This window comes from Tachypleus tridentatus, chromosome 1 (assembly GCF_004210375.1).
Source record: "Tachypleus tridentatus isolate NWPU-2018 chromosome 1, ASM421037v1, whole genome shotgun sequence".
NCBI lineage: Eukaryota > Metazoa > Arthropoda > Merostomata > Xiphosura > Limulidae > Tachypleus > Tachypleus tridentatus.
Window position 1 is genome coordinate 143,952,642 of NC_134825.1, and position 21,540 is coordinate 143,974,181.

General features: G+C 30.9%; 2 long non-coding RNA genes across 2 annotated transcripts; one reads left to right on the forward strand and one right to left on the reverse strand.

Annotated features, from left to right (window-relative positions):
* Nucleotides 1–2,370: 2,370 nt before the first annotated feature.
* On the forward strand, nucleotides 2,371–20,452 carry LOC143225989 (uncharacterized). Its single transcript, XR_013014245.1, has 3 exons — nucleotides 2,371–3,013; nucleotides 15,900–16,119; nucleotides 19,840–20,452. It is a non-coding gene; the product is annotated as an uncharacterized LOC143225989 (long non-coding RNA).
* Nucleotides 7,391–15,103, reverse strand: LOC143225994 (uncharacterized). Its single transcript, XR_013014246.1, has 2 exons — nucleotides 14,994–15,103; nucleotides 7,391–14,057 (listed from the first exon to the last, which is right to left on the reverse strand). It is a non-coding gene; the product is annotated as an uncharacterized LOC143225994 (long non-coding RNA).
* Nucleotides 20,453–21,540: the final 1,088 nt, after the last annotated feature.

Sequence of the window (21,540 nt, forward strand, 5' to 3'; positions counted from 1 at the left end):
CTCTCACAACTCCACTGAAGTCATGAATGTTTTAATGTTTACTAATGTTTGAAACTATAACTATATTTTAAAAACTACAAAAGTCTTTACCTGCAACCAGAGTCAATATCTTCTAAAAACACGACTTTCAATTTTTCCTTCCTCTAAATTACTCCTCAATGAAGAATTAAAATAATATGTTACGTAAAATTTTCTTTGTATAAGATTCGTAATTATCAAAGTTAAGAATTAGTTTTATAGGCTGAATAATAAAATATTTTCTACTCCTACATTGTTTGTTAACGTAAGTCTCAGCTAGTAAATGGTTTTATAGTTTTAGCTTGAAAATTTCGTTCATTCTGTTGAATTACTTAAAACAAATCAAAGTTCGACATGAAGACAATTAGTACTTTCATAGAACTGTTCTATTTAAACTGTTGAGCTGCAATAGTTTCAAGTAGCTGTGCTTTTAACGTGTTCAAAGTGTTGGCTGTGATACTTTCACATCGGTAGGAATAAAATAATTCTGCAGGCATAAGTCTTTAGTCATTGTCGACAAAAGTACAGATAGACAGTATATATTGACATTTTCGAACCCTAATCTTTGTCTCTGATGTAATGTTTAACACCAAAGTAATTAAATTAATGATAAACCTTATTCACAGTTGTGTATGTAGCCTTAAAATAAATTTGAGAATAGATACTGTTAGTTACTAACAAAGAAGGATAAGCTAAATTTGGAAACACTAGTGACACATTTATGTAGGACAACATTTTTACTAAAGGTTCTAGATAGTTATGTGAAGAAGAATATACTCCAGAGTGTGGAAACAGGACATTTTATAAACGAAATCATAATTCTATTCTTTTGCATATATTATCAACGTCATTGTTGGTCATTCCATTCAAAGCATCATTGGTAGTAATAACCTCGAGGTTTCGCCTCACCTCAGAATGGAAAATTTCACAGTCTACCTTTGTAGAATTTGTTTTCAGTGATAGGACGCACATGATACTGTAGGTTTGACCCACAACAAGAGATAAGACATAATTAGGACGAAACGACGTTTGTTGTTTTCTTAACCAACAATATATAATCAAAACTACACACATGCCATGGAAAATTTCGACCCATAAAATTGAAAGAACGATAAAATATTCTCTTGTCCTAACAGTTTTCTTCAATACTATACGCTGATTAGCAAATGTATGGAAGCTCTGTCTCAAGCTCATTAGATCATAGTTCTATGAGATGACTCTCAATATACCACGTATCTTGTGCACTTAAGTTGATCTTTATGGAAGTAACGTGATCAGGGTTATGAGTATACCAGTTGTTAAAAGTTTTTCTTCTCAGTCTATAGCCACACTATGATAGAAGTCATAGAACATTAATAACTAACAAAAGTTTAATTTTTATGAAAATACTTTCTGAAGCCCCACAACTTTCTCAAACAGTTATTTACCCCTAGTGACTATCTCTTCATTCTGGTCACAAGTCTAACATATATTATTCTTAAATACAAAACCTTAAACTTAATAGAATAAAGAGCATTTGTCAGAACAAATATACATAACCCTACGCAAACAAATTACATGCATTTGGCACTAAACTTTTCTGCTAGTAACGTACTCTGTAGTATTTTCAGTAATCTGAGGTACATTATTTTCACTTGAGAGTAATTAAACAGGTTCAGTAGTGCAGCTGGATATTATACATATTCTTTGGACTTGAATAAATTGTTAAGAATGAAAGAGACTGAATCCAGTTTTTTACAACACAGAAAAATATTTATTAAACAAACAATCAGATGCAATGAGTGTGATGAAAGACACCACTTTTACAGGAACTTTCAGACGTCTCTGTGAAAAAAGAATCTATTAATTCTATAGCATAATATAAATTAAACGATACTGTTATTTTTTTTAAGGGTTCTTGTCATTTTACATCTCATGATGCACTTATAGAAAGTGCAGACTAATGATTACACAGTTATAACTTTAATTGTAATAGTTATCATTTTCGAGACGAGTTTTTAAATCGAAGTTTTTTTCATTAATCGAAGATTAGGTGGCTTCACAAAATGTATGGTTGGTTTTGAAAGAGAGAAAAAATAATGGTAATAAAATATAGGACGATTTTAGTTTGACTTATAGTGGAAACATCCCTTTATCAATTTAAATAAAAATAATAAATTAGTGTTAAAAGATCCTTTGTTTCTGCTATTAAAATATTTTATTCACACCAATAAAAAACATAAATTAAATAATATATTTTTGTTTTTGTACGTTAATTTAGTTATCTCGTTTTGGGTAAACTTCATCACGAGATTTGTTCCAGTCACGTGCTATATGTTCTATTTTTAATTTCGACTACAAACTATTCTAATAACGGTTTAAAGCTCGCTGGAGACTGGGTGGGTGTTTTTGGATGAAGCCTTTTCTCTTTAGGCTATTAGACTATTTTTATATATTACAATTTCATTTTCCATTTAATTGGTTTATTATTCTAACTGATATTGTTCGTTGATATACTGAAATTTTAAAAATAGTAAAATTAAATATCATCACAGCGAAACTGAAAACAAATGCGTTTACTGTGTTGGTTAAAAAAGGTTTGTTTTATGTAAATATTTTAAAGAATTGTGCGTGTAGCAGTGAAGAAGCTGAATTGAAAACAAATTTAGTTTTAAAATTTCTAATTTTATTTTTGGAAAACTATGCACTTTGGTTTAGGCTTTGTAAATTGCAATCCTACATAACGTCTTCACTTTAGGCTCAAGTACGATGAAAGTAATACTGTAGGCTCACTTTACTCGTTGTGACAAAGTTAACACTTTTATATTTATATTTTTTATAGTTGTTTGATGTAGTCTTTTGAGACTTGTTGATCTTGAAAAGTAAATATTACCAATTGAAAAGTATTAAGAAGGGAAACAGCTGATAAAAAACATTGGTTCAGTGATTAGAAAGAGAAAAACGAAGTGAAGGATGATCTGACAAATCGAGAAAGATCGGGAAAAATTTTACACAGGTGACCAAAAATGCATATTAATTTTAATTTAGATTTTCTAAAAAGTATTATATTAGGAGTGTAACTTATCTTTTACAATTCCAAGTACAGTGGTTAGAATTAAAATATCATTGGAACTGGTTTTATACATTTTGTTTCTTTTAAATAATAAAAATATAATGTTTTGTCAATCTTCACACTTTCTATCAACATGGCCTGGCATGGCTAGGTGGTTAAGGCACTCAACCCATAAACTGAGGGTTGCAGGTTCAAATCCCCTCCCTACTAAACATGCTTGCCCTTTTAGCTGTGGGGGCATTATAATGTGATGGTCAATCCTACTATTTGTTGGTAAAAGAGTAGCCCAAGAGTTGGCAGTGGATGGTGATGACTAGCTGCCTTCTCTCTAGTCTTACACTGCAAAATTAGGGATAGCTAGTGCACATATCCCTGAAGTAGCTTTGCACGAAATTCAAACCAAACTAAATTCTACCAGCATGTGAAATGTTATATGATTATAAATAGAACACTGTGCCAAAAACAGGCATGTAAAGTAGTATACGATAATGGACAGCTAATGTGTCTTGACAGAAAGCTTAATGTAATTTTGTAATTATATAAAATAGTGGACAGGTAAGTAGCATCTTATAATTTATGTTGATTAATAAACACAGTATATTCTCATGATATAAGAAAATGCACAGCTAAACACTATCTTCTTGTTACCTTTGATTTTTGTGTAAATTTGTGAATCTAGAAATGTGTGCAACTTTAAATAGTAATGCTGGAATGAGGAACTTAAGCAAATTCTAGGTCTATAAAGGACCTGTGCTTACAGTAATTATATGAATACTCAACACATGATGAGAAACAGTCAATTGAATTGTCACATGGTTGTATTAATCAAAACTGTTAATGACAATATAATGCAGTGGTGGAACATTATCAGGGGTATTGTATGAAGGAATTTGACATGTGATACTTCTGTGAATACTGTATGATGCATGTAGTTGTGGGTTGATATGGGCTAAAATTGTGAAGATGAAGTTTTGTGATGCTAAATTTATGAATGTTGTAAGCTGCTTTGACAAGAGTTTGGTGATTTTCAGATCAGTAATGGCTCAAGGTTCCACTGGCCACAGTATTATTATGTCACTAAATTTGTATGAATTACTTTATCCCTTTCTAGCTTTACGTTCATTCATCAGGTACAAAAACCACCAATCTCAGCTGATCAAGTTTTAGTTGTCTTGTGAAACATATCATCCTAGATATATAGAACTAAAAGTGCTACCTTAAACATTTATAAGTGCAACAGAATTTTAATAATGGATAACCTTACCTTTCATATATATATATCTTAATTTTTCTTTTAATTTCTTCACAAAAACAAGTAATAATGTTAGGCTCAGTTGTTCATATTATACTCAAACTTACAAAATTAATTTTTTCCTTTTCCAAAAGGAAAAAGTAAACTTTTGGTAATATGTAGTTCAAAACCCAAATTGCTATAACATGCTGCCAAATTGATAAAAATATATATGTAGAATAATGTGTTAGTTTCCTTATATCAAGATTTTATCTCAAAATGACATGAATATTGAAATAAAGCTCAGTTGTTTTACATTCTCCTGACAATCATTCAATCAAAACATCGCATATATATTTACATTCCTAGTTTGAAAAAAATGTACAAATAAGTGAATATTAATTATGTTAACAAAAGCATTAGGTGTATTGTCCTTAGAAAAAAGGTATTTTGTATTGTCACCAGTATTAGCATTTGATGTCTTTCAGCTGCTTTGGAGAGAGCTGTGTTTTGAAATCAGTGTTAATTTTATTTATGTTTGATCTTGACATTAATCCTATAAATAAACTGCATGCAATGGTTAAAGAAAAAGGTAAAAATTGTACAAGTTTAACACCTCGTGAAAAGCAAAATTTAACTCTGCGCAAGTATTTCACCAGACTATGGTTTGCTTATATTTCTTTATGATATTTAAAAATATTATACTTGTCAAGTATTGAGTGTTCAATGTATAATGTCTAAAATTCATTTCTAATGGATAAAAATTAATACACAGTCATGAATTTGTTGGGAGAATTAAACATTAAACCACAAAGATATTTTAGTGGCTTTTGATATTTCAATGTTCATTAAAGTGCCTGATAAAACAGCCATTTTATATTTCAAGAAGAAACTGAAAGAAATTAAGAATTTACTTTTACATTGGTATTATTGAAGTTCTATTAGTATGTTTCAAAGAATTTTTTTTCCAATGAATATTTTATAAGCAGAAAAAATGTTTAGCTGTGGAACCTTCTTTGTCTTCATTATTATTAAATTTATTTAGAAACTGAAGCATTAGAGATATTTGATAAAATACTGAAGTTTGGTTAAGATATATTGATGACACATTATTTACATGGCAGCATATTAAAGAGGATTTATCTGTTTTGTTAAATACCACAAAGCTGCCAATTCTATCAAATTTGCATATTAAAAATATCTTTACATTTCTTGAATGTCATGAGTCAAAGTTAATATGAAAAGTACCATTTATTAAAAACGTTATTAACATGACACAGCATGAAAAAGTATCACACAAAAAACCTAAAAAAAGTGCTGTTTTTTCATTCTTATATGGATAGGATACTAAAGTTATGCTGTTAATATACAAACATTAATGAGTTATTATTAATTAAGTGTACTGCACCAGAAACAAAATTTAATTATGGTATTGTTGACAGAGCTGGAAAAACTAATAAAAGCATTTAGCTATAACCAGTAAGATTTAGTATTATCATTTACACATGGTTCATCTTGTGAATAACAAAGAAATTTAGCAAATAAGATTTTTTTTTGATATATGAGCCAATAAACAAAATTAGCCAAATTTCTTAGTAAAACTAAAGAAAAAATTGATTTAATGGAAACAATAAAAGTAAGTGATTGTTTGATTAATTGGATAACTGTTGCTTTTAAGAATATTTTCAACCATAATCCTTATAATATCTCATAAGACTTGGCCAGCTTATAAGAGTTTGGTTAGTCCTAAATGCATACAGTAATCTAACAATGCAAAATACCTTAGATAACTATAAATTAATGACACTTGCTGTGTTAAGTTGCACAGCAAACAATGAAAGTAACAATAAATAGAAGTATTCAAGTAACAATGTGGACTGTAACTGCTTACATAAAAGTAAACATATCAAAACTGTAACTTTATTATATCATGCCTATTTGTTGAATCACATTTGAGTGTGTGTTTCTTATAGCAAAGCCATATCAGGCTATCAGCTGTGTCCAGCAAGGGTAATCAAAGCCATGATTTTAGAGTTGTAATTCTATGGGTCTCCCTAAATAATACAGTAAATAAAAACAAAGCCATATCAGGCTATCTGCTGTGTCCAGCAAGGGTAATCAAAGCCATGATTTTAGAGTTGTAATTCTATGGGTCTCCCTAAATAATACAGTAAATAACCTTGCACTTAGAAATGTGAATAATCATTTTTCAGAGTCTAATCCAATTGAAAGTATACAACATTGTACACAAGATGAAATGCACTTGTTTTGTTTGTTTGTTTTTTTGAATTTGGCACAAAGCTACTGGAGTGCCATCTCTGCTAGCTGTCCCTAATTTAGCAGTGTAAGACTAGAGAGAAAGCAGCTAGTCATCACCACCCACCACAAACTCTGGGGCTACTCTTTTACCAACGAATAGTGGGATTGATGGTCACATTATAATGCTCCCATGGCTGAAAGGTGTGACCAGGATTCGAACCCGCTACCCTTAAATTACGAGTCGAATGCATTAACCCACCTGGCCATGCCAGAACTAAATGTACTTGTTCTGTCAACTATTGTTTATATCAATTTCATTTTTTTGAATCACTAGTTAAAGTGAAGGAACTAGTAAATGATTTTTACTGATTTTTAAAATCAGTGATATACAGAGATATCAGAGATCTGATGATCTCTAGATAAAGGAAAGTATGGGAAACATTAAATCTACTATTTCATAATGTATGTAAAATCTATATTTTTATGTAGTTTGAACAACTTATTTTCAATATTAAATACAATATAAATATATGTATAAGGTTTATGTGCTAGTAATGAATGTATAATCATAGAGACTTATACTATGTATTATAACTAACTTATTTTACTTTTGTTTTCATAAAGTTTTCTTTTCTCATGTTTTAAAATTTGAATTCTATGAGCCTCCTCTCCTCTTAGTGAAAGGTTAACGTACCTGAACTGTGGCAAGTCAGCCCACACATGCAATTAGGTTTAAGTGTCCATATCTTTGCTGATGTTATGTTGTGTATACACCTTTTCATACTTTACATTAACTATTAATGACATGAACTAGAAGTGAAGAGAACATCTGTATCTAATAGTTTATTTCACTTCCAAAATGATAATATCAAAACATGGTAAGAATATAATTTTTTACAATAGCAAAGGTTTATCAGTTATTTTCATATATCCTGTAAATTTTAGCATAACAAATCAATTTATAATGCTAAACATGAAAATATTTGTACATTATTTGGAGAATTATGCAAGAATCCCTATCAGGTTAAATAGGTATAAAATATATTAATTATAGAAATGAATTACTTGAGTGTTTTCTTTATAAAATTTCAAAAATTCTAGAAAGTATATCATATAAATTAGATAGAGAAACAAAAACTATAATCAGCACATTAAATGTAATAGTAACTCAATCTAGCCCCTTGAATCATAGAAACGTATGTAATTCAAATTCAATGTAGAATCAAAAAGCTATAAACATAAGTTGATAAAAGTTGATAACTGTATTATGAAATCATACTATCTCACCATTAGAAACACCACCCACCTTCATAAATCACTCATAATAAAGGTAGTTTTATACAAATGAAAACTATAACCATATGATGAAATTTCTATTCAACCATACAGTAGTACAGTAACATCAACCTTGTCAAGTATTATCAGCCTTTACAAAACACACAAGGTATGTCTAGGAAGACTATCCACATGTAAAAACTGTGTAAGACCATCTGCTTATAAAAACTCAGTATTATAATTCAAGTAATGCTAACTGTCTTTGTTAAACATATGCAACTGAAAACTATAAAATAATTGTCAAGATGTGTAAAGTAACTCATTTAAAGTATCTTTTTAAACTCGATAAACTGCAACCACAACATATCAAACCAACACATACCAAAGGACAACCACCCTGTATAAACTGAAATACTGAGTTGAAGATGACCCCTATCCTGCAAAAGAAAGTATTTTCTCTTCCACTTCTACTAGTTTCACTGTTACTTAACAGAAAAAATGATGCATCTACAATATCATTTCACTTGACAATCTTAAACATCTCAATAACACCTATTCTTACACTTCTTTTTTGGAAGAAAAAATGGCTTCAGATATATTAAACCCTTACATCTTCAGTATCACTGTATTTGTGTTCCTTTGAGCCATTCTTCACTATTCAATGCCCTTTTTACAGTAAAGGGCTTAAGATACAACAGAATACTAAATATTAAGCCTAACCCATGACTTGAGTAATGAAATAATTCAACATTTCTATATCAATATCCTTTTCTCCCACTTTAAGGATCTTGGTTTTCTGGTTGATCAGTATCTTAAGACATCCAGCAGTGTAATGATATAATAAATATGTTATACTTCCAAAAAGGTTATAATTATATTCTAAATTATAATAACCTATAGTGCTGAAATGAAAAATTGTTATTTTTTGTAAAAATATAGCAGTTTCTTCATAGCCAGTAACACAAAAGACCTTAATTTATAAGATTATATTTTCCTTTCAGATCAGTATTCTCAAGTACTACACCATCCCTGATCAGATTTCCTAGAAGCACATAAACATTATCCCCCCTTGTTCTTTCATAAACTTGAAACTACCGTTAAATTCTCTAATTGGATTGTGTTTCAAATTCATTTTGAAGAGTCTTTCATTCCAACTACTTTTCTTTCCTTGATCCAAGTTATCGTTATACTTATTAGCTATGAAGTCAAAAGTTTTAAAATGTCAGGGCTTCAACAGTTCTATATTCCTGTTGTGCTTCAGTTCCTTGTTACATAGAAAATACATGGTAGAGTAAGATTTATAACAGGATCTGTGATAACATCCTTCTCCTTGAACATGGTCTGTGTTCAACTTGGTGAATATAGTTTTGTCTTGCAATTTACAGTCTATTTTATTAAACTTTTATTCTTTTCTTCTTCTCACACTTTCGTACCTTCTTACAAAAAATATACACTGAATCATAAACTGTGGTGGTAGTGGCTCGCTGTCTTGGTTCTGTGAAATCACCATATTGTTTTACCATATTCTGTAGTCCTTAACCAACTGCCCATTTTATACTAAGCAGATAAGAATACCAGTTCATTGTTGTAATGGGCCTACTTTGATTGTTAATGTATAAATTATCTTGTATTTTTTCACCAAACTCCATGAGGACATTGAGGTTTCTAACATGCATTCCTCTTCGTACGTTTTCCCATGACACACTAGATTTTGGTTTTACTAGTCCTGTACTGTAGACTGTGTAATAAATGACACAAAGTGCCCATGATAACATCACATGATTATTTTTTTTCTTGTTGAGGTTGGGTAGAATGTATGGTCCTAGTGTACAGATATGATCCAGATGGGAAAAAGTAAGATGGAAAATTTAATTACTGTGAGTCTTTGACTTCTCATACAATAGTAGATGTATACTTTTTGTAGTTCATGCACAGTCTGGTTGTATAAAATCCATTACTATTCATTTTATTATTAATTATCATGAAGTAGTAGTTTTCAATTTTGCATCAAGCTACACAATGGGCTATCTGTGCTGTGTCCATCACTGGTATCGTAAGCCGGTTTCTAGCAATGTGAGTCCACAGACATACCACTGTGTTACAGATGAAGGTTTCCTTTATTTAAAATCCATATCATTAGTATGAAAGTACTTTTTCATTTCGTGATAACATTCAAAAACGTGTTAAATTCATATCTATCTGCTATCAACAGCCAGTGTCTTCTCACCTTAGTGATATGTTTTTTAAAATATATACATACTTGATGACAAATTATTAGTACTTTATTTCAGAAATTTCAAATCAAACACAACTATCAGAGATCATTATATGTGGTATTAGCTGAATGAATAATTACTTACATTTAAAGGACTTGACTCATTTACATAACAGTGAACTTAGAAAGTTATAACACTGGTTTTTAAATTCTATGTGATATTAGAAATTCTGATAATTTTCTTTTTGTATCAAGTGAATCAGAGATACTAGTGTTGTGTTCCAAAACATTTATGTGCAGAAGATATACACAAAAAAAAACAATCTTGCATTGCATCTGGTTTTTGAAATAAAGCACGATGAAATATTATCATTAACAATAAATACCAGTTTTAACCAGCCATTATTTTCCCAAAATAACCAACTTACAAACATTTTCATCTACTTTCTACAACTAATTGTTAAAAAACTTAATGAAATCAGTGAAATACTTAAATAACTTCTATTTACTTTGACATAAGTTGTGTGTTGTAGCTGGTAGCAGTATTCCTTTTTACACCTATGAAAAGAGTCAGTTGTCAGGCTTTTCACATTTTGTAAAAGTATGATATTTTAAAAGACATTGTGATTTTATTCATGCACTTGTCATGTGTAATATGTAGACATATTTAGTCTTTCCTTCACTTAAAACAGCACTGATAAACCTTCAAATTATTAATAGATATAACTCCTGCTTTGACTCATTGAAATATCATCATATGGCAAATATCACTACTAAATATCCCACAATCTGAAAGTTTGCTGCAATGGAAAGTACAATATTAACACTAAAATTTGGATTGACTTGGATATTGTAGTTTCCTGATATTGGAATAAAGAAGTAATTTGGATAGTGTATACAAGTAAAATATAAAATTAAACCTAAATATACTATAATACATACACACAAATTATTTCTTTCTGCTTCCAAACTACAACATTGTAGGTGACATCTGAAGAATTACATCTTTGTTGGAATATGAACTGCAGTCACTGATGAAAGATAAGATAGGTTACCTATTCAGTTTTTATTGTTCAAGAGTTCTGTTATCACTGCTCGCTATTGGATGCTGTGGAAACCCTCATACTTTTCAATTCAGTCATTTTCTCCTTTAGATATCACTGATGGACAAAGTTTGTTTAATACAATTTTTCAATATTTATTATTTTGCTCCATACATCAGACAGATGCCACAGCACATCTTTAAGAGTAAACTACTTTTTTTTACATTCCTCTATTTCTTTACTACTTCAATAGCAATTAACAGATGATAAATCAAATTTTTGTTACACTTATAATCTTAGATATTTGATGACTCCCTGATTCATGGGTTAAAGCACAGTTTGGATGGAAGTATTTGAGCAAAATATTAACTACATCCATCAGCTCAACAGGTAAGATGTACTAATCATTGTAACCAAGACAGGGACAATTAGCTGGTGGTTCCATCTTATGATGATGGACACAAGCCTCTGGTAAAGTATTTTGTTTAAACCTTTCTAAGGTTTTTCTTCAGTGATCCTAGTCTGTCTGTTACACTTGATGATCACAGGAAGAACTTTTATGCTTTTAATAGTGCTAGGTTTTGCCCTCTTCCTTTTCACAAGAAAAATGCACTTATGTATGCCAGCTACACTTAAATAAATAAGGAGTGTAAGCCTATCCTTGGCACTTCCAATAAACATGTCTCATTTGTATTGTATATTTGTTTTGGACTGAGCTTTTCATCAGCGATTTACTTAGTAGGGTCTGTAACATAAGTCTTTCCTACTTTATAATTGGCAGAAAGTTTCTCACTGTGAGCTGTTTACATATTCATACCATGTGTAATCTTAAATATTTGCTTCCAACATTGTGAATATGAACATTCTTGACTCAAGTTTAATGCTTCGTGGCAAACTTTAGCTGTAAAATTATCATTGGACGAAAATGGGAACATGTTCAGTGCAGGCCTCAAATCCATTCATACAACACCTTAAAATGATCCAACAGTTTTGCTTGATACAGTGCCATGTGCAGATCTGTGCCTTTGTTTGATTCACTCTTAGCATAAAAGCCAAACATTTTTTTTTTCATGTTGCTTTATGTCATAAATAGTGGAATTTCGACCACCATAGTCTACATATAAACAACCCAACATTTCTTTTTCTAGTCGTGTAGGCATTTTTATTATTTATTGTAACAAACGTCTGATTACAGTCCTAACCACTGACTTTTTTGAAAGCACCATCAGGAACTTTTTTCTGAGTGAGAACCATAATAAGGGCTAATAAAACAAAATATGAAGGACACTTCAATGGAAAGCACAAGGCTGTAGCAGTGTAACATCAAGCACATAAATTTACCACTGGACAAGCAGAGAGCATAAGGACTCGCATCTCTGAATAACTCATTTGCCAGATTTACAGCAGACAATTCTTGTTGTACACCTTGAAAATTTGCTTTTTTTAAATTTGTAACCAATATATCATTCATTATTTCCATATGCAGCAAAATAATACTAAACCTAAGAGAGAAAAGTTCATTTGCACCCAGATATTCCCCAATTTCCATGCTCCTAATCATTTATTGATTTGAAATTAAGAATAAATCCAAAATAGCAATGTTACTGGTAAGTTCCTTGACTAATTGGTGAAGAAAACCATCATGAAAAGTTTCCAAAAACCTTAATTCCTAACAGTTCAAATCTCAACATTCTAACTATATATATATATATATATACCCGAACTTAATATTATCTGTAATTTTAATTTCATTAAAAGCTGCAATCTTAATCTCAGTGTAAAATTTTTCACTAATTTCATCAGTATCAATTAATGGTCTGTAACACATTTTGAATAAGAACATTTTCCCTTTATATTCATTTATAGAAACCCAAATGGATTCAATCTCTTTACCATTGTATTTGATATCCTTAACTTGCATGAGACAAAGCTCACGTTGCACATGTAAAACCTCTCTTCCCACTTTAATAATCTGTCCATATTAAATAGCTTCTAACACAAAACTTTTTTGTTATTAAAATCACATATATTTAATGATGTTTCAGTTATTTCCACAGCATAAAAATCCATTCCTACCAGTGTACCAGCCACCAAATCCATATCTCAAACTTCTAGCATTACTACAGTAACAAGTAAGCCTACCCTAATAACTACTTCTAAATTTATTTTTTCTGCTAAACATTTCTCAGACTCTTATTCTTTTTGCATTAAGCTTATCCTTGCCCTCACCTCTTGTTTATAGCTTCCCTTACAGCTGAATTAATCAAAGGGCTCCCTTCTTTCATTGAACTAATTCTACAAAACAAACCAATCTACTCATTTTTGCATACTAATCTAATCCCAGTATTTAACCCCACTGATGTACTAACAACTTTACCCTTACACTTAACTCTTGGCAGAATCCCCCCAAAAATGATGTTTTGGAATTTTACTTTAAATCCATTTATCTAACTAACTCGTGTGATAAGCTCATCCTAACCACCTTTCCCAACATCATCAGCAAATACATGCACCACAAAAACTACATCTCTTCTAGTTCCCTTATTATTCCTCCTATTCTGTTATTATTATCCTCAACTGTGTTTTTTGGTAGGATAATCTGATTCTTTTCTTCCTATCTGCCCTACAGATTAGTCTATCCACACGTCTTATCAAAGAATCATTTACAAAAATAATCTTATCATCCCACGTCCTTCTCTGGGGTTTTCTTCACTCCAGTAGTTCTTCTCTGGAAGATAAAGGCTGAAATTTGTTGCACAACAGCATGGGCTAATTACAACTAAATTCACCACTTTTACTCTATTGGTACTCTTACTAGCTTCTTAATATCATTGTTAACATAGGTATCACTTGTATATAAAAGCTTAAACTCCTCCTGTAATCCTGTTTCCATTTCTCACCGTCTTCACTTCTCTTTATATGTTGCCTTTAACTGTGATATCCTCTAGCCTTCAAACGTAGAAACTATATATAAAAATTGTACATCTTTATTACCAGATTCAGTAAAAGTAGAAGTACTACTTTTCTACTAAAGTAGAAAATAAATAACGAACAGAAGACTTATTGTCAAAACTGTTGTTATTAAGCCTAAAATTCAAGTATAAGTTGTTTTTAACCAGTTTGTCTTCATAGTAAATGAAGATTATCTATAAGTATATAGAACTTAATTAGTAGTGACAAGAACTAGTCTTTGATGTACACCCGTTATTAATTAAAGAATAAAAGCCTGTTTTACGATCTACCAGTACACGAAAACTTAAAATTCCGATGCATGAACTGAACTTAATTTGAAGGATAAGTAAAATTTGAACTTTAAAAATTTAACTTCAAACTTTAACCATCTTACATTTATTTACCAATCTCTCTGAATCTAGTTATTCCTTTGCAATTTATTCGATTTCCTACAAAGTGTGTAAGATTAATATCAAATATCTCTTAAAAGTTCTTCAAAAAACTAACTACAAATATCTACTCTCTTCCACAATGCTCTCTAAATTAATACATTTAAACTATCAGGTGGAAAACAAAAGGTTTAGTATATAATATAAGAAAACAATATATTTTTTATAACAAGATAGAGAGTCAAATAACTACACGAGTATCAGTTTTTCCCGCTTCCTTTCATCATTAAATCTTAACACAAAATACGGTTTCTGCAGCCCTTTATTTATATTTTTCTTTTAAAGGGAAAAGACTAAACCTTGTTAAAACGTATACTACTGGTTGTATTTTCGGCTTTTTCAACCACCCCCCAACCTAATTCTAGTAATTTTCGTTATTAACCGAATGTAACGTGTTCATCAAATTGAAATAATCATGGAACACCTCACTAACAAAAACTACTCAAACTTTGCAAATTAGCACCCTTCCTACAAACAAGAATAAATTATTATAAAAAACCTTTTAGCTTATCTTTTGAATTTATACAACTTTATTTCTTAGTACTACGATTACGCTGCCATAAGATATGAGTTCCTTATACGATGTTAGCATACGAGAGAATAACATATGATCGGACAAACACAACTACGTATTATTATAAAATGATTTCGAAATTTTCGTCATAAGTATTTAAGAGACTTCATAAATTATGGTAATTGATCTATTTTACACCAATATTTTTATTTTGTCATGTAGATTTATCAGTTTAAGTCCAAAGTTATACAGTGGGCTATTTAAGAATTGCCCACTGCGAGGAATACAGCCCAGAGAAGCTAGTTTTGTAAAGACATCCATTATGTTAAGTTTATGTGATTCTTAAACCAATTAAATAAGCAAGCTGCTCCAGTATTATCGAGGCAACAATACCTTTGTCAACTAATAGTACTGCATAAACAATATTCTATCTACATTACCTAATAAGATTTGTATTGTCGAAAGAAATTGTAAAGCGAACCTAAATAAGTATTATATTTGTTTTCATCTGAGCTTCAGTCTGAAATCTTAAGGCAGTTTCCTTATTGTTTATTACATCTAATTTACTTGAGTTGGAACTCCAACCACTTTGTATTTTTTCCAGGTGACGTGTCTTGCACCCTGCGAAATGTTTGATTACTACTTTTAACCATAAAAAAAACATAATTGAATTTATAATCACTATTGTCAGTAAGTCTTTTTTACCTAACAATGTTTTAACAGTTCTTGACGTCACACACGCAACAATACCTTGTGCGCATTGTAACAATGGTATTTTACTTAGAATCGAATAAAAAACTGTCTTAGAATGTACAGTGGAGACAAGAAGGAATGGTTATTGCTATTTTTTTCGGAGTTTTTCATATTGACGTTAGTTCAATCTTGTTTCAGGGAATAAAGTAATCGACAAAATTGAACGTGGTTATACTCTCACACTTTTGTGCTCAAATGAAAATTACTTGGTATACGCCTCTTTGTGAAATAGTGAGTAGCAGTGAGAAGCGAATGCGAGGGTAAGATGGCGAATTAGTGTTAACAGAAATACAGTTTGAAGATTCTGGAAGATACAAATGTGAAAATAATGAAGGAGAGCAGAAACATGATGTCACAGGTGAATTCAAAGTTTTTGTTTTTAGATCTTATTTTCGTTTATTAAAGTATATTAATTTAACAGCAAAACCTCTTGAATGAAAATTGCCCAACTCACTTTTAAATGTATTGCAACCATAACATTTTCGTTTGACTTTGATTTTTCACCCACCATGAGTATTTATTACAAAATAATTGCTATTGCCGATGTATACAAAAGATTTTGAATATTACGAAAATAGTATCACTTTTCTCTTAAGTATTTGTCATCACAGTTTGTATGTGTTTTTATTTAGCGCAAAGCTACACAAGGGCTATCTGTGCTAACCATCCCTAATTTAGCTGTGTAAGACTAGCGAGAAGGCAGCTAGTCATCACCACCCACCGCCAACTCTTGGGCTACTCTTTTACCAACGAAGAGTGGGATTGACTGTATTTTATAACGCGCACACAGCTGAAAGGGCGAGATAGTTTGGTGCGACCGGGATACAAATCCGCATACCTCAGATTTCGAGTCAAACGCCATGCTGTAAGCTGATGAAGCGTTTTGGTTAACATTGTTAAATGTGGGTTCAGTCTGTTAATACTATTTTCCTACGAGTCTTGTTCTCTAGGTTAGCTCTACACACATTTATATCTATAGAAATGAGATATTTTCATTTTAAACTTAATTTTTACCATAAACGAATGTTTCTTTACTCGTATAAAGTTTTGTTGGAGAGGCTGGTGAAGTCTAATAATTATGCTTAAAATCACACTTGCTTGTAGATATTTATGCATTATTATTCTCAGCTCTTTACGAACTTTACATCAGTAGTGTGCAAATATCACGTTTCAGGTCTGATGTTTTCTTTAATGTTAGAACTCCTCAGTAGGGCTTCACTTTAGCAACCAAAAAAAATTTTTTTATGCAACGTAAATATATAGCATGGGTTTTAAATGTTTAAGTTGGTGAAGCAATAAAGCTCTTTGGTTAACAAAAGAGTTAAAAAATCACTTCAAACGATGATGTTCTTTTACCATATTTCTCCCAAAATGATTTTACACGCTCTTTGATTTATGTCTGTATTAGACTGAGTATGTCAAAACAAGTTTTAATTGAAACGTGTAATTTAACTTTCATTTGTTTCAAGAATTTTTTCTTTTGCACTTATTCTAGAGAAACCTTATATTCCAGCGGTAACAGTAAAGATGCTAATATAGATTAATGCTTTGTTCATATATTTTCCAGTGTATGCTCCAGTGAAGAACCTCGCCTGCACTCGAAGATACAGAAAAAATGCTGACAGGTGTTGTAAGTATATGGTTTGTTTTGATTTTCTCGCAAAGCTGAACAAGGGCTATCTATGCTAGCCGTTCCTAATTATGCAGTTTAAGACTAGAGTCGAAGTTGATTTAACTAATTGTATCATACGGAACTGTATAGTAAGTTAAAAAATTAGTGAGATTTTTGTTCACTGAAATAATCCTACTAGTGAGGAGCTCAAATAACGTAATAGTTGTTATTTTTTTAGGTACCAGTTAACTGTAAAAATATATAAATTGGCGAATTTTAAAATTTTCGTTATGAAACTGCATTATAAATGCAAGAATTATCATGCTTATTCACGTAAAATATTAACTCTAGATTATCGTTGAACATACAGAATTGTACCACTTTTCCATTATTATTGTCTTCCATTAGAAATTTTCTTTCGGTCTTGCGTAATCGATACGATATGTAAATTTCGTTTACATACGACGTTCCCTCTCAAGATCAAACTGAAGTGGTTCTCGAGTTTACGTTCCCCTCTTCTTCACACCTGCAGTTACAAAATATCCTGGGTGGGTGAAAGACGTATCAGTCATTTTGATCTGTTTTATTGCTTTATGGTAAGTTTGTGTTATCTTCCAGTTTTTATAATTAACGTGTGTAGAACACAAGAATTAATCATTTGATCATATTGGGGTGGGAGAGTACCTGGCCTCAATACCCAATTATGTTTGAACTGAATATTGGAATTGGGTGTTCAGTTACAGCGCTACCACATTTGAAAATGTCATGTGTGTTGAGTGGCCCTTTAATATATAACAGGATTGGGCCAAACTTGCTTAACGTAGGAACCATATATGATAAACTTCAGATGTTTGAGAGCCACCAGACATGAACAAATATTACAAACACGTTTTTATTGTTACATGCGCATTTTGTTACATACATTTTATATAAATATTAAAAAAAACATATGGCCGTAAAAATATTTATTCATGTATGTAGTTTGTAAACTGTTAATTTGTATTAGTTACAAGAATCACAAAGTACACATACACTGTTGGCCCAAATCTTAAGATCAATGAAAATAAAGAGAAAAATATGCATTTTGCATTGTTAGACTCGACCGCTTATTTGAGTAGAACTTCGAAAGATAGAAATAAGAAAAGGGAAAGTAAAATTAAAACGTTTTCAGCATTTAATAGGGCAAATGTGAACACTATGAACTTAGCCTGAATACTAGCTGGTTAAAAGTTTAAGACCATATCCAAAGGAAGTCTTAAACAGGGTAGGAATGACCAACAAGAGGTCTTCTTTCACAGTTACATCAGAGGAAACATAACGAATAAATATCGCCAGTCATGGTTTGTCTTCTATGTCTGTAGTTTCAACAAGGGAATTTTTTAAAATAATTTGCATTTTACCTGTGAAAAGAAACAACAAGCCCCAATACGCGCCACGCAATCAAACTATAGAGCGCCCAGTATCACATTAACTCTCTATTAATTTAATTTCCCGCAACACAGCCACACACGCCATAATGACGCCCACTAAAACTAACATTGTCAGCACTGGCTTGTACAATTACTGATTCTCCAGCACAATTCCTCTGTAATCTTTGCGGATCCAAAAATTCTTTAATTTCTGACTTTAATATAGTATTAGAATTAGGATTTAAATTCTTAACTATAATTACCCATGATGAATATTAAACTTACGTTTTAATCCAGCGAGCTCTTGGTTTATACCCGATACATAATTATAAATCTTGAAAATTTTTATTTACCTTTTATATTAATTGTGATGGAAAAAGGAGCTCAGCAAACATATTTCCGCGAGCCACACACTATGTGTAAAAGAGCCGCAATTTGACCACCCTTTGTATATAACGTGTGAAAATAACAATGTGGGCCTACTAAGGTTAAATATATGTAATGAAACAAAGGAATAAGGAGGAAACAAGTTGATATTTATGGTTTTTAATACTTACCGAACATCAATATGATGATTTTTTCTAGTATTTTTGTGGATCTTTAAAAGTGAATAAACAACAAAACATGTAGCTATTTAGAACCAATAGTTATTAGTATTGTGTTTATATAGGAAATTGAAGGGAAGAAAATAACGTGTTTTTTTTTTTTTTCGTTTTGTTGCACAAGATTCTTATTTATGTTACTTTCAATAAATTTTGCTTTCTTTACAAACAATACTGTTAGAAAAATGTTCCTTCATATGAGATAGTATATTCATACACCTCTCTTCATAAGAGATATTGTGTTGTTACTCCTAATGTTAGCCGAGGTATTAATTTGGGGTCACTGCCTTCAACTATGTGATTCTTGATTACTTAAGCATAAGAGTGCTTTTACAGTTATATCTATAGCTAGATCCAATTTATAAATAAACGCGTTACCCATTATCCCTAGCGTACTTTATAAGAATGTGTGTTTTATTGGTCTTGAAACGCGTATTTTTGTAATGATTTTGCAGCTTCATTTTTGTTTTCTCTACCGGGTTGAAAAACACTGAAGAAAACGGAAATATCTAGAAGCCAAATCTCCTGCTTATGAAAATATGACTCCTGGAGAAGAAGATATTTTAAAGTTTAATTCCAATTTCTTGAAATTTAGTTTTTCATAGAACAGTTGTATTTGAACCGTTAAAGACTTTATACTTTCATAGAACTGTTCTGCTTAAACTTCTAAGATGTAATTTTTTGATAGAACTATTCCATTTAACCGTTTAAGATATAGTACTTCCTTAGAAGTGTTCCAAATAAACAGCTGAGGTGTGGTACTTTCATGGACGTTTTGTACTTAAACATTTTAGGTGCATTAGTTTTATAGAATGTTCTCTTTAGACTTAAGATGTAGTACTTTTGTGGAACTCTTCTTTTTAAACTATTCAAATGTAGTAATTTCATAGAAGTGTTTCAAATCAGCAGATGAGTTAGGTTTTGTATCTTCACAGAAGTTTCATATTTAAACTGTTTAGGTGTATTACTTTTATAGAACTGTTGTATTTAGACTGTTGAGATGTAATTTTTTCATAGACCTGTTCTTTTCAATCCGTTAAATATGGTAATTTCATACAAATGTGCCTAATAGATTGTTGAGGTGTAGTACTTTGATAAAAAATGATCTATTTAAACCATTATGATGTTGTACTTCCTTAGAACCGTTCTAGATAAACTTTTGAACTTTAGAAGCTTCATAGAACTGTTCTATTTAACCGTTTAAGATGTAGTACTTTTGGGGAACTAATCTTTTTAAACTATTCAGTTGTAGTACATTCTTAGAAGTGTTCCAATTAACTCGCTGAAATGGGGTATTTTCATAGAAATTTTCTATTTAAACAGTTTAGGTGTCTTACTTTTATAGAACTGTATTCTTGATACTGTTGATATGTAATTTCTTGATAGGACAGTTCTATTTAAACGGTTAAGATAAGGTACTTTGATAGAACTGTTCCATTTAGAGTGTTGAGGAGTAGTGCTTTCCTAAATATGTTCTGTTTAAACCGTTGAGTTGTCGGACTTTCACAGATTTGTTTTCGGTAAACATTTGAACCATAGGATCTCAAATACTGTTCCATTTAAACTCTTGAGATGAAAATTTTTGATAGAACTCTTTTTTATATGTCGTTATATTTTCTATCATTGAACTGTTCCATTGAATTTCTTTAAATTAAGTTATAGATTGAACTGTGAATTTTAAACAGTTAAGATGTTGCACTTAGAACTTTCTATTTAAACCTTTTTTGATGTAGTAGTTTTATAAAACCAGTCTTTTTAACCTATTTAGGTGTAGTAATTTCAAAGAAGTTTTTCAAATAAGCAAATGAGTACCTTAATAGATGTTTTTTAGTAAAACCGTTTAGGTGAATTATTTTTATAGAACTGTTCAATTTTAGACTGTTGAGATGTAATTTTTTTCGTAGACCAGTTCTATTTAAACCGTTAAATATGATATTTTCATAGAACTGTTCGTCTGAGACTGTTGAGGTGTAGTGCTTTCACAAAAATATTCCATTTGAACCATTAAGATGTTGTACTTCCTTCGAACCGTTCTAGATAAAGTTTTGAACTGTAGAATATTAATAGAACTGTTCAATTTAAACTGTTGAGATATAATTCTTCGATAGAAATCTTCTAATTAACCGTTTGAGATGTAGTATTTTTGTAGAACTCGT